A 14035-nucleotide genomic window follows, 5' to 3' on the forward strand; every position below is an offset into this window, starting at 1 on the left:
ATGACGTATCGCTTATCGTCAAACGGTGCCAGAGATCGTTTCCTCACCACGACTGTGTACATAATATGATGCCTACTTTGGAATTGCTGATTGTCTGTGCTCTTACAAGTTTTGTTATAGATACAGTCCAAGTAATCATCAACAGTCAATTTATTTTTAACAACATCACGATTAACGCCCTTTGCCCTCTTGACAGGTGGTGGCGCAACAATATCGTCAGTATCATCTCCGTTACCTACAGAGCAAGAACTCTTTCCGAAAAAAAAAACAATATAGTTTAGCCATCAACCCTATGAACATATTGATAGTGACTCCTCCTGCTTCGTCCTTAAACTTTCCCAGGGCTCTTGCGTTGCTTCCGTCATAGCAGATGTGATTGTTGGGGTAGTTGCTAGTGTCAAAGTCATCGAGGTGTTGTATCATGTCGCGGTAGACGTTTTTGGTACGGATAGCATAAATAATCCCATCAGTGTCAATATACGTCATCCGTATCCTATTTAATCCGTATCGTTCTACCATGTCGTAGTGAAAACCGTACATCCATCTTTTACTGTGGTCCGAAATACACATTCCTGCATATACTGGCTTACTTAGTACAATTCTCACTTTTCCCATTTGAAGCAGGGCCAGGTTCTCGTTATACCAAACTCTGTCATTGAAATTTGCCTTTGCCACATACTTTGTATAAATTTTGTGGGAGGCTGCTAGTTTGAGGTTTTGATGTTTCCTCACATTCTGGAGACTCATGCCGTAGACAGCGTTTACCATCAGCTTAAACATCTCAACTTCAAATTTATTTCTGGCACGCTGTCTGAGTTCAGTATTAAGTGTCACGTACGGTTTTAACCACGGTGACTGTTTGAATCGGAGTGCTCTGTGGATATGACAAAGACGTAGTCCATTTTCCATAGTTTGTTGGAGGTAACGATAATGGATCACATATTATTCCTTATCCGTTTGTGTGGCCATAAGTTTATTGGATCTTCCCGCACTGCTGTTGGTAATGTCATCCGATGAATATGGTAATTGGAAAATTGGTGCCTTTCGCACCTCGGGACAGAATGGTAAGTCACGGTGCTTATCATGAATGGTAAGATCCCTCGGGTACTTCAGATCCACTTCCAAAACATAACCATAATCACCGTCCGATGGAATTTCTCCAATGTTCAAGTCATCGCATTCCGCACGTGATAGCCACTCAAACTGGGCGTAAGGTAATGGCTCAGACATTGCCCATCCATACAGGTTATTGGCATCATAATACATTAAAAATCTATCATCATCATTATCTTCATTATCTACTTCACTTGTTGATGCGCACTGGCCGTTTCGATCACCAATTTTATTTTCCATCCTGGTAAACCTGTTGTTTGCGGTGACGTGTCTAGTGACGCATTGGGTGAGTCCACCTCGAATACCCTTTTCAAAAAATAAATACTGATCCATATCTTGAAGGGTATCAAGTATCACGCCGGTCTTGAACAACATGACATCCTACGCGTATGAAGGTAATGTTAAATAATGTGCTGGGACTAAGCCGTAGTGTGTTAGACACATCTCCCTGAACCCCTCAAACTCATCTGCCAACAGTAGTACGTCTGTTTGTAGGTATATGTCAGCATATTGTCCGAGGGTTGTGCAGTTAAACTTGGTCTGTCACATTATTCCCAAAAAACTGCTTTGGTGGTAGGACCTCTTCGTTTAGCACTGGGATGTAATGTGCTCATAATTGAAAATGCCTTTCCTACGTAGCATGTCAATCTCTTCTTGATCCGGGTAGCGAGCTCTTGTTATGTTCATTTTTTATCAGCTGGAAGAATTGATACCAATATTGCTAGTGATTTTGACATCAGTCGGTATGAATCGACAAACTGTAGTTTGATGCTTTTCCTCCGACCTGCTCCCGTATGTTTGAATCGCTTAGAAAAGGTAATGTATTTTTCCTCGGTGTTGGCAAGCACATCAATATCACCTTTATCCACTGCGAGATCTCTGACAATAAAGTGTGCATCATAGTTGGATAGGTTGTGTAGGTACATGTTCACTTGTTCTTGCTCCTTGTATCGGAGGTTACAAAACCGATGTGCCGCTCCTCGGAACCTGTACGGTGGTGAATGTTCATGATCCCTCACCTTACTGTCTTCATCAGCAGGGCCAAACTCTATTTTGCAGATATGGCATACTGTTGACTGTTGATATATTACCTGCTCTTGTGGAGTTAACTGTGGGGGATCATTTGGTATCCTATGTCCATAGAGGATGTCACCAATCTTACGCACGTCATCCCGTACAGAGTTGATGAAGTGATTAGCGGTGTCTTCACCTCGGTATAGTCGCAGCTTTGGAGAACGTAGTGCAGGCTGGGTCGTCATCATCTGCGTCACCATCGTTGACATCCCTCTGGTCGTCATGAATGTAATAAGCATATGCGTACGGTGTATGGATATCCCTGACATTATTATTTATATTTCCATTTTGCTGATCCTCCCCTACTATTCTATTACCTGCTGGGTCCCAAGCAGGCGGTGCTACAGTCGGTGTAGGTTCGATAGGTTGTTCAGCTTCGTGTAGTACAAGTGCGCACTCAAAGTCTGCGTATATCGTAAAACGACTACGCTGAGTTCGCTCATAATTTTAAAATTTAATTTCCTTTTCTCCTGCAAGGTCAGTTCTCAGTTGTTTGCGTTTTGAACAGTAGCGTTTATGTTCTTCTAATCGCTCCGCCCCTCTGAGCCCTAATTTAGTCGGTTGGTTGTTAAAATATATAAAGCATCGTTTACATATAAAAATCCTATGTTCATGACGAGTCAACTGACTAGTTACCAACCGCTCAAAATCTTTAATAAATGCAAAATGCGTTGTGCTTTGATTTGTCAGAAATAGTAAGTCAAAGTGATTAACCAATTATTGGTCGACGACACGGAGTGGATATACAAATGTTTTATCTTCAATCCTACCATTGGTCTTATTCTTCTTCTTCTTCTTACTGTCCAAACCGTACACATTTACGCTAACGCCCGGGTTGTTTCGCTCAAACGTGTGGATCTGATCTAATTTTGTTGGAAATTCAATATTATTAAAATTTAAATTTGCTGTTGCACGAACCTCTGCAGTGAACATATTTGGACGAAGTTGTGCGTGGGAAGGATTGTCTATAAATTTGGATAAAATGGCATATTCAAAACACCTTTCGTCCGCATCGTTCAGCACATTAAGTACGGCTTTTTTGGCGGTTATTTCCTGTGGCAGAGGGATGTAGGAGCTACCTCTGACAGGATTGTAAACATTAACTCTCACTTCCATAGTCATAACCCTAACAAAGCTCCATCCCGATCCTCGTAGCTCGCATGTCTCCTTTTCCAACAGAAGTTTAGAATAAACTTCCTAGATATTTCATCAACATCAAAATTTCTTTTATAATGTAATTACCTGTTAGTAAATAACAAAGATAAAGATAGTAAAACAAAGAAAAAACAATACATACCTGCTGGACGGATCTCCTCACGTTGAACTGTTTGTTGTAGTGGTGTTGTATCTGGGGCTGATGATCGTTCTAGTATGCGTTCAGGCAATAGTCCTACTCTAGGCGCAGGTAGTGGGCATGCTACTGCCGGCGTTGGAGCGTGAACCGTGCGTTGGTGACGTAAGAGGTTTCTCCGCCGATTGAATGCACGACCGCAGTCGGGACAATTATGCAAATCGTTGACGTTGCTATGAACTGGTCATTCTAGGACATTCTCCATAATCTGAATCATCGAAATGTGATTAGTGTACTGACTAAATAATCTATTTCCCACTACTATTGCACACAAATATTTTTCTGTTAGTACAACAGATAATTTTAATATGTGATGGAATATAATTATGTTTCTAAATAACTTCTTGATCAGCATTGTACGTGTTATTAAATTTACGGAAAGTAAATAAAGATACGTCTTATAACACTTAAAACATACATTTACGCTTATACTGTTACTCACAAGACGGTAAATATACAAAAGATAATAAGTGGTGATAGATTTCTATTGGACACTCCAATCATCATCAGACCCAATAGGCGAATGACAAGAATCTTGAATGGCGTCCCTACTTATACCCTATTGGCTACCGGAAACACCGGCCAATACATTTTTATAAGTACAACTGGAATCGAAATTTACTTGTTCATTAATCAACTTATTTCTATTTTTACATTTTTCCTTATAAATATACAATTCTTCCCAAGCATTCATCACATAACCCTTCTTACAATTCTTTAAAATACATAGATTATCCTCCATTTTTCCTATTGAATGTCCATTTTGTAACAGGTGTTGTGCGACGTTTGATCTTTCTGGTTTATTGTTTCTCCATGCAGATATGTGGTTTTTGAAGCGGTTGACGAAGTTCACAGTCTGTCCAATGTAGAAGCTATCACAATCGTTACAATTGATTTTATAGATGCCCGATGCGTTGAATCTGTTACAATCTTCTATTTTTGGGTGCAGTATTTTACTCATGGTGTTCTGAGTCCTGTAGGCTATCGAAACTCCGTATTTCTTTAATCTGTTAGCAGTCCTTTGTGTTGTAGTCCCCGTGTAGCTAAATGTGACATATCTGGTGTTTTCCTCTTTTATCTCTTCTAAAGTTGTTCGGCTGTGTAGTGTATTCTGTCTATTGAGTTTTCTTTTCGTCTTTCTTGCGATGTCCTCTATTGCCTTGGTTCGAAATCCATTAACTTTGAGCGATCTTCTTAATGGTGTCCAGTTCTTTCTTCCTATTGGCTTGGCTAAGTGGGATCTTATAGGCTCGGTACAGCATGGATAAAGGCTGCGGTCTTGTGGATTGTCGGATGGATAGACTTGCTGTTTATTGTAGTGTCCGTTTGCGTAGGATTTCTGTAGATGCCAAACTCGATCTTGCTGTCTTTTCTCTCTAATGTCAGGTCCAGGAAGTTGATTTTTTCGTTTTCTTCAAACTCGTTGGTAAAGGTGAGGTTCGAAAGGTGGCTGTTAAGTGTCTGCTTAATTGTTTCGTGCTCTTGTTCCCGAGCTTGTCTGAAAATAACAAGAATGTTGTCTACATATCTAACATACAGTTTTACATCATGATTCTTTCTTAAATTCGTTAACATTTCTTTTTCCTGATGCTGTAAAAATACTTCTGACAAAATTGTCGAAAGTGGACTTCCCATAGCTAAACCATCTGTTTGTTCGTAAAATCTATTGTTAAATCTAAAATAATTTTGTTTTTTGTTTTTTGTTAGAGCGCAGGTGTTGGGGAGCAGCTGCGGCTGAGAGTGAGTGATGGTGTAGGGAGGGTTGGCTTGGAGACCTCCCACGGTGCGTAGGGTGGTTCCAGACAACAAAGGATGACCTTGAACCTGCCCGATGTTGTTAAAAGTTAGCGACGGGGGTGGGGATGGCGCCGGGGGTGGGGCGGCGTCGGGGTGGGGTGGGGCGGCGTCGTGTGACGTCAGCCGCTCACTGCCGCCGAACCGGCAAATTCCCCCTACTAATGATGTTGCTACCTACGTTCAAAATGAGATGTGAACTGAAATCCGCCAGTTTGTTGACCTCAACCATAATCTTTTGGTAAAGTTATTTATTCTTATTAGAGGAACGTGGTAGTGTTCTTATGGTTTTCTGGTGCCTTTTGCAAAAGTATTTTAGATCGTCACTTCGTAGATGTTCTCCGAATACGCGGCTTGGTGATTTTATTAAATCCTTGTCCTGACGTTTAGCTTTGTCTTAATGTGCACCTTTCTTTTATGAATGATTACTTTTACAACCGCAGCACGAAAATGCATAATTCTAGCCTAAAAATACTTTCTTGGCCGAAGGTGGGAAGGTCTGTCGAATTCTTCTTTGTTCGTTTCCTCGCGAGTGATCAAAGTTATGGGTCATTTTCATAATAACGTACAAATCTCTGCCCCACGTGAAAAAAACACATATTAATTTTAATTTTTGAATAATTCATAACACATTATATTCATTAGCATTGTTTTTATTTAAATTACTTGAAATAAAAATACTTCATTTAAAACCTTATTTGGAAATTTAGTTATAAGTAGGCCTAAGAATTGTCCACTCCGTGGACCGCCCTACTGTCTGTAGGCTTTGTAAAAAAAATAGTTTGTCAATAAAAACAATCCAAAATGTAAAAAAGTCAACTAATTTGCATTTGATATTATAATTTACATTATAAGTAAAATTATTGTAATGATTGTGTTCATCAAAAAGTTAGGGTATTTGATGTTTAAGTTTTGTCCCAGAAAGAGTAATCAACTCCAGGGACACTCATTAAGTTGGTAAATTTTTCTCTGCAACAGTGGTCACACTGCTTCACTATGGAGAAGAAGCTAAAGGGAAGCCATCTTGTTTGGATGCTGCTGTAGCCTTGTGAATGTCTGTTGTTAAATTATATTATTTTTAATCAACTGTGTATTTGCTGACATCAGTACGTCAACTCCGTGGTGTTCTATATTTAGGTAAGTTATCTTATAATAACTTAAGATGTTGTGAATAAGATTAGAACATCTATATCTATAAAAGAGGAACTATGTACGTATGTATGTATGTATGTGTGTGTGTATATACGTTATGGACTCCGAAACCGCTCGACAGATTGTAATGAAACTTTCAGGCATTATTTAGCATCTTTCAAGGACGGTTCGAGTAAAGTTTGGTGCAGATCCGTCAAAAGGGCTCTGCCCCAGAGGGTTTTAAGTGGGCCAATGTCAGACTTTTTGATCTACAATGTTTACAAATAAGGTGCAGCACAGGAAACTATTTTACTTTTGAATAAGTCCAAATGTATTAAACCCCAATCGCAGCACACCTGTGTACTCAACAACGTTTAAAATCTCCAATGTTAAATATTAAAAACATAAAACCTTTATCAAAGTATTATAAACAATAAAAGGGATGAAAATGCCTTCATATTTTTATCTTTCGTTTTAGACCCACACAATTTAACATAAATTATTAAGTGAATAATAATCGTTCGTGCTATCTCGGATATTCAAATGCCTCTCAATTTTTAATCAACCCACCACATTACTGTCATTAAAAGAAGGAACTCCAATCAAACTAATGCGAAACTTAAATCCACCAAAGCAGTGCAACGTTACCAGACTAACGATTTAAAAAATGAAGCCAAAATTGATTAAAGAAAAAATTATCAGTGGTAGGTTTAAGGGAGAAATAGTCTTAATCCCAAGAATACTGATGATATCCGAATTACCCTCTGAATTTAATCAACTACAATTTCCTTAGTGTCTTGCTTTTGCAATTACCATTATAAGGCAATCCCCGACTATCGTCTGTTTAGATGTAGAAAAAACATGCTTTTCACACAGACAGATGTATTTTTGTTATTGCAGCAACGCGCGCCGGGTAACTGCTAGTAATGTATAAAAAACAGAAACTCAGCTGTATTAGTTATAATCTCAAATTGTATCAACAACAGGTGGCTATACAAGGACTTCATCAACTCCGTGACATTAACTCCGTGGACATCAACTCCGTGGTCATATCATGTCCACGGAGTTGATTTTAGTCCTCGGAGTTGATTTGCTGCACTTAAAATGGATTCATGATTGATTATAATGAAATTTATTGATAATTTTGGATCATAATAACATGTCAATTTGATTTACCTTGACAGTGTTTGTGATTTGTTGGTTTTATATCTGGTTTACGTGGAATTTGTTTTACAGGTGGATTTTTAATTGATTTTAATTATTTGTATTGATGTTTTAGGTTTTTATGCATGTTTATTTAAGGTCTAAAGTTAATTTAACGTATGTTTTAATTTCTATACATTGACCCACATTTATATTTGCTGTTAAATAATTGGTTTTAGCCCAAGGCTTGATTTTAGAGTATCCTATATTAATTAACCTGGACGAACTCCCCTAGTCGCATAAGCTAAATTGATGAGAAGATGTCTTGAATTTCGGGTAGACAGTCCTCCTATGAGCTCAGTCTTTGAATCTAAAGAATGTACAAAATTATTTAATGTGTTCAATGTTAATTATATATATATATATCCTATACGTTAAAATAAAAAAAGAGTAATGGAACACATACGATGTCTAGGTTTATATTTTGTCATAAGAGTGTTACAGTACAATAATATTTTCCAGGCATTATGAATCCCAAAAGATCAAGTAAGGCGAATCCGATGCCAAGGCTAAAAAAGGACGGAACAGAAGAGCAAAGAGCTCGGGAAAAGATAAAAAAATGATCAAGCTTTGCTAGAAGCTGCTAAGGCAAAAGAGAGGGAACGGTGGCATAAAAGGAAAACTGAAGGTTCTGTAAAGTCTGCAAAAGAACTTAGCAATAGAAAGCAGAGACGAGTTAGAAAAAAATGGTGTGAAAGTTCAAAAAAGTGTATACAGCAAAAAAAGAGGGATGCCTGTACTATTAAATACCCCACCCGACAGCCCACTTATGCTACAAAATGACATGTTTGTCAATCCTTCAACAAGTCGAGTTAAGTCAGGGAGGAGGGTGGCAAGGAAAAACAGAGAAAAACTTAGACATAATTTTAAAAAGCCGAGATTCGGTGCAAAAAATTTGAGAACAAAGCGGAAAAATACCGCAAAAAGTACCAAAGTAAGTAGTGGATACCACCATTTTGGTTTTTATTATCTTAATCTTGTGTAGGCTGATATGAGAAAAACTGACCAAATCTTCGAATAAAACTTTGACATACACGATTTACCATCATTATAATCCCTGCTGCACCCACCACTGTTAGAAAACTCTTTACTAAAACAGAATCCGCAAAAGAATCCCTTCCCTCCCATTCAAACCCTTCTGAAAAATTGGAAAAACTCATGGCCAAAAGACGAGCTGCATTCAAGCCCAAGCCACAATGTGTTTATATTTTTCTAAAAGGGGTTAAAAAAGGTGATTGTTGTGAAAAGTCCTGCTTCCCTGATGCTAATGTTGTGCAAGACATTGGCGATGACTTGTTTAAAATAAAGTTCATATGACATTTTTGTTTTTTCTAACAAGCCCATCTCTATCATTGAAAAAAAAAATGAAATAGTTTCTCTGGTGCCTCAGCCTCAGCTTAATAATAAAAGAGGACAGTACTTGTTTGAAATCAACAATAAAGACATTTGAATCAACTAGGGCCTAGAGTTCAAGCTAGAGGTAGTTTCAATGATTTTTTTTTTTAATTTTAAAATATTTATATGTTAATATTGTGACCATTAAATAAACTTTTATAAAATAAAGTGTTTTTAGCGAATTTCCCATATAGGGAATAAGCTATTACCGTAGTACTCATGGTAAGACCTGGACCCGGGACCGATTTTTTTTCGTTTTGAGGTCCCTAGAGGCCAAAAACACCATCCGTTCAAATTCATATATATATATGTGTCCGTTAGCGCGATAACTCGAGTAAAAATGATCCGATTTTGATGAAATTTGGTACAAACGTGTAAACCTACGTTTATTCGAACGAGTTCGCGAACCAGCATGATCGGACCATGGGAACGGGGGTTTATGGGGTAAAAATATTTTTTTCCCATTTTGACCCAAAAAACTTAATTTTTTGCAATTTCTTTCCAAACTATTTTGTAGAGCTTAAAAAAACAAATAATTTAGTATATTGAAGCGTTATAATGCGCCTAATGGTTACGGAGAAAATTAAAAAAAAAAATGTAAATTTAAAATTCCCATGTTATTCTTGTGGAGGATAAGTAAACTGTTGTAGTTTGCTTATTTATTAACATATTTTGCCCAAATTTGGAAAATGTTTTTATTTCTTACTAACTATTAACATTTTACATAAAAAATACATTTTAACCCTCCCTGTTGCAGCAAACCTAAGTATGTGTTAAACTGATTCAATTTAAATAGGGAATAAATGTGATATTTTTAAGGAGACATTTTAGTGTAAATCCAATCAGGCAAATGGAAATTCGCTTAGTCTGCAGGTTTGCTGCGGCGGGGGTATAATTTCATTTACTTTACATCATTTTATTATTTTTGATATATAATTGCTATAAAAATTGAGAGAATATGGTTCAAATATCTATTTATATATTTTAGCTTTTTTATCTACCTTCTTTTAGAGTCCAAATTGTTGTTTACACTTCTTAATCTTATGAATGTCCTCACTCTGGCATACAAATGTATGGATTGTTTGCAGATATGCGGGAACTTTTCAATTAAAACCTTTTTCAGGTTCGCTATTACATGTTTATTTTTACAAAAAGTGTTTCCTTCTCCGCGAAAATTTAAAAATACAATTTCAAAATTTTGTATGGTTTTTTTTCACTCTTCCGAAGGTACTGTTAGTTTACCATGAGATAAAGTTTTCAGCCACGCTTCATTGTCCAAACTTTCTTCAGGTACATTTCTACTCATTGTTCCAAGTGATGGGTCTACTTTCCTGGACTTATACGTAACATATCCAGCTACGTAAGAAAGAGTTTCTTCCTCGGTACAGCTCCTTGTTGACAACTTCGTATCTGGGTCGATTTGCTCACTCGCCTCATAATCAGGCAAAATATTAGCTTCATCCTCGTTTGTATTTTCTGGAGGGGTTGATATTTCTAACAATTCATCACGAGAGAAAGTCGACTGGATGAGTTCCGCTGTCAAATACACATCCAAGCTGGTTTCGCCCTCCACTTAAATATTTGTTTTGGGTGAAGGTTTTGGCATTTTGTTTGAAAGCATGATTTTTTTATTCGTGAGATGAATTCTGTTGCTGTTGGGTGGTCTGCAAACACACCAGCACCTCGAATTTGGCCAAATAAACTTTCAAGCAAGTCTCGTGTTAACCTGCTAGTCATTATGTACTTTAATCCTGCTTTTTGCAACCCCTCAAAAAGCCCAATCAGTGATATTATGGACATGATGATCCCCTTTTGAAAGTGTAGTAAGTTTTTCTTCCCTTTCACTCTAAGCCCGTACATTCCTACTTTTACATAATCTAATATTTTTTCTGTGTTTCACAATATTGGTCGAGACGAAAGGAAGCTCTTATTAGATGAGAACCCAGTGGGTATGGTGATTTCCTATTCATTACGTCAGTAAAGGCGTCAATCATCTCTAAAAAGCCCTTTTGTCGTTTGCCCCGACCAATCAGGATCTGCCTATTATAATTATAAGGCATATTTTTGTATTGTTTTATTTTCTGTGGTGGATCACAGCTACAAGTTAATGATGTTAGACGTTGGACACTATGGCAAGGAAGGTGACCCAGCTATATACCTGAACAGTGATTTTGGTAAAGCACTTCGAAGTGGAAGTATTCCGTTACCAACGTCTTCACCACTCCCTGGCTCAAATGAATGGCTCCCTGGAAAAACGTTCCATGCGCCGTTTTGTAAACTTTACAGAAACTAAAAAAAAACGTTAAGAGAGTAATTTTTTAAAGATTATTTTTGGATTTTTATAGATTCTACTTGATAGGTCTAGTCAAAACAATGTTATAAGGATTTTTTTTAAGTAAAAAACCAAATTATTAAGCTTTTGAAATTTTAAGTGTAAATGAAGTGGAAAAACATTGCTTGGGCATAGTTGATATGCACAAGCAACGTTTTTATACTGAAAAATAGCACTCTACAATATTGGCGTTTGGAACGTTTCGTAAAGAATAAAGTTTTAATAGATGCAATAATTCATTATTTTTTTTGCTTAGGTACAGAAATTCTCAAACTGCAAGTGAAAGATTTTTTTTACAATATTGAATCTTATTTTACTAAAAGAATACACAATATCTTGTTAATGAAACGTACATAACACCTAGCCTTTGTATTAAGCTGATATTGTTTGTGTGTTTGGGACTTTTAATTTTACAATATTGCACTTCATTTAACTAAAAGAACACACAAAATCTTGTAAAAAACGTATTATCTTGGTACAGTATAGTCAGTCACAAAAGGTATAGTCTTGCAGCCGTTGTGCGTACAGGATCATGACAAACCCTTAAATAAATCAGCCCATTCACTTAACAAAAATAACATATAAGACAGTAAACAGTAAATTGACAACAGCTGGTAGTACAGGTAAAATAGGGTTTTATAAACAACAAAATTTGTACATTCATGAAATTTCACCTGTGAGTTACTAATAATATGAGAAATGATGATCCGATGAGTCCCCAAAATTTTGGGCGTCCTAAGGCCCTTTTTGGGGCCCTTTTTGATCCGAAGGGCCCTTGTTCGTGAATAATTTTGTTTTTACATTTAAGGTCGAGTGAAGTGTGGTTTTCGATGGTTTTAGTTATTTTAAATCCGTTGGGACTAGTTTTAAGTCTATTAAACCACTCCATACAGGGTGTTTCGAAATAAGTAATAAAATTAGTTACAGTATCTCCATGCTCAATATAAAAGGGGATTATTGAAAATAATTGTAATTCTTTACTACGTAAGGGGAAAGGATCACAAGGAGTAAGAGAAAATATTAAATACCCTCATCACAGCAAACCTGCAGACCTAGCGAATTTCCGTTTTACTTACTTGATTTTCAATTAAATCTAAAATAGCATTGCGTTTAACGATTACCTAGGTTTGCTGCTACAAGGAGGCTAATAAAGTGTGTTTATAGTAAAATATTAATAGCCTAGTATAAAACAAATAAATTTGACAAGTTTGATCAAGATATATCTATTAACAAACAAACAAAATCATTTTACACTATTCTACATAAGAATAACATGGGAATTTTGTGACTTAAAAAAAAAACTTGATACATGGTCATATAATAAAAGGAACATCGACATCATAGTGATACATGAGACAGACGAATCACATTGTCCCGACTCTACAGATCATCTCATATTATAGGTTAGACCGGAGGAGAACATAAAACTAAATATCGTTAACACAACTCAACTGATAGAAAAGCATATATATACTGTACATCATTAATAAGTTAGTTTAAAATTAAATTTGGGTTTATACTTAAATTTGGAAAGTTACGTTGAAATTGAGTCCTCTTGAGGTTGACTTGAATCGATTAAATATCAATTGGATTTTCTTGATGAGATTAAATTAATTTAAATTGGATGAAATCTGGTATTCTTCTTAAACAATTTTAATTATGGCTCCCCTCTCTCTTCAAGAGCACTATCAGAATGTTTGCAAGAGTCTATTGTTGAACACATTGTATGATCACTGATCACTTGAATTTTGATTCCTTAAGGACTAATTTTGAATTATATTCTATGAAATATAGATATATTGCAATTCTCTTACAAATTATATAGGCCTACTAGCTGACCCAGGGAAATTCGTATCGCCTAAGTTATAGGTTTCCCCTAAGACAGACCGATGGAAAGAAAGTACCGTTACGTTTAATTTTCAAGATGATCTCGTTCGCATCGCTCAATCACGTCCTGGTTGAAGTTCGTTCGCTACGCTCACTCACCTTTGGGTTGGAGTTCGTTCGCTACGCTCACTCACCTTTGGTTTGGAGCTCGTTCGCTGCGCTCACTTGCCTTCAGGTTAGCTCGTTCGCTACGCTAACTCGCCTCCAGGTTGAAGTTCGTTCGCTACGCTCACTCACCTTTGGGTTAGAGCTCGTTCGCTACGCTCACTCACCTTTAGGTTGAAGCTCGTTCGCTGCGCTCACTTGCCTTCAGGTTAGCTCGTTCGCTACGCTAACTCGCCTCCAGGTTGAAGTTAGTTCGCTACGCTCACTCACCTCTTGGTTGCAAATTAGCTGTTGTCATAATGTAAAAGAAATAATAGTGCTGCACCCTGTTGGTAATCCTTGTAACTTTAATGCTATTGAACATCATAGAACAGAACCAACTTGTTTAATTGAAACAGCTGTTAAGATTCATTAATTCCATTTCTCATAAGGTTAACATGGGAAACTCCAGAGCCACTGGGGCGGAGCCCTTTTAAGAATTTCGAAACGGGAAATAGTTTACGTCCGATTCGCATACCTACAGAATTTACACACCAAATTTCATAACGTTCGGTGAAGTCGTTCCGGAGGAGTTTGCAGACAAACACTGTGACACGAGAATTTTATATATTAGAAGATGTAATAAATATACAAGTTGTGGGCTTTTTAAA

The sequence above is a fragment of the Macrosteles quadrilineatus genome, unplaced genomic scaffold, assembly GCF_028750875.1.
Source record: "Macrosteles quadrilineatus isolate MER2022 unplaced genomic scaffold, UCM_ALF_1.0 Scaffold_74__1_contigs__length_567022, whole genome shotgun sequence".
In the NCBI taxonomy this organism is placed as follows: domain Eukaryota; kingdom Metazoa; phylum Arthropoda; class Insecta; order Hemiptera; family Cicadellidae; genus Macrosteles; species Macrosteles quadrilineatus.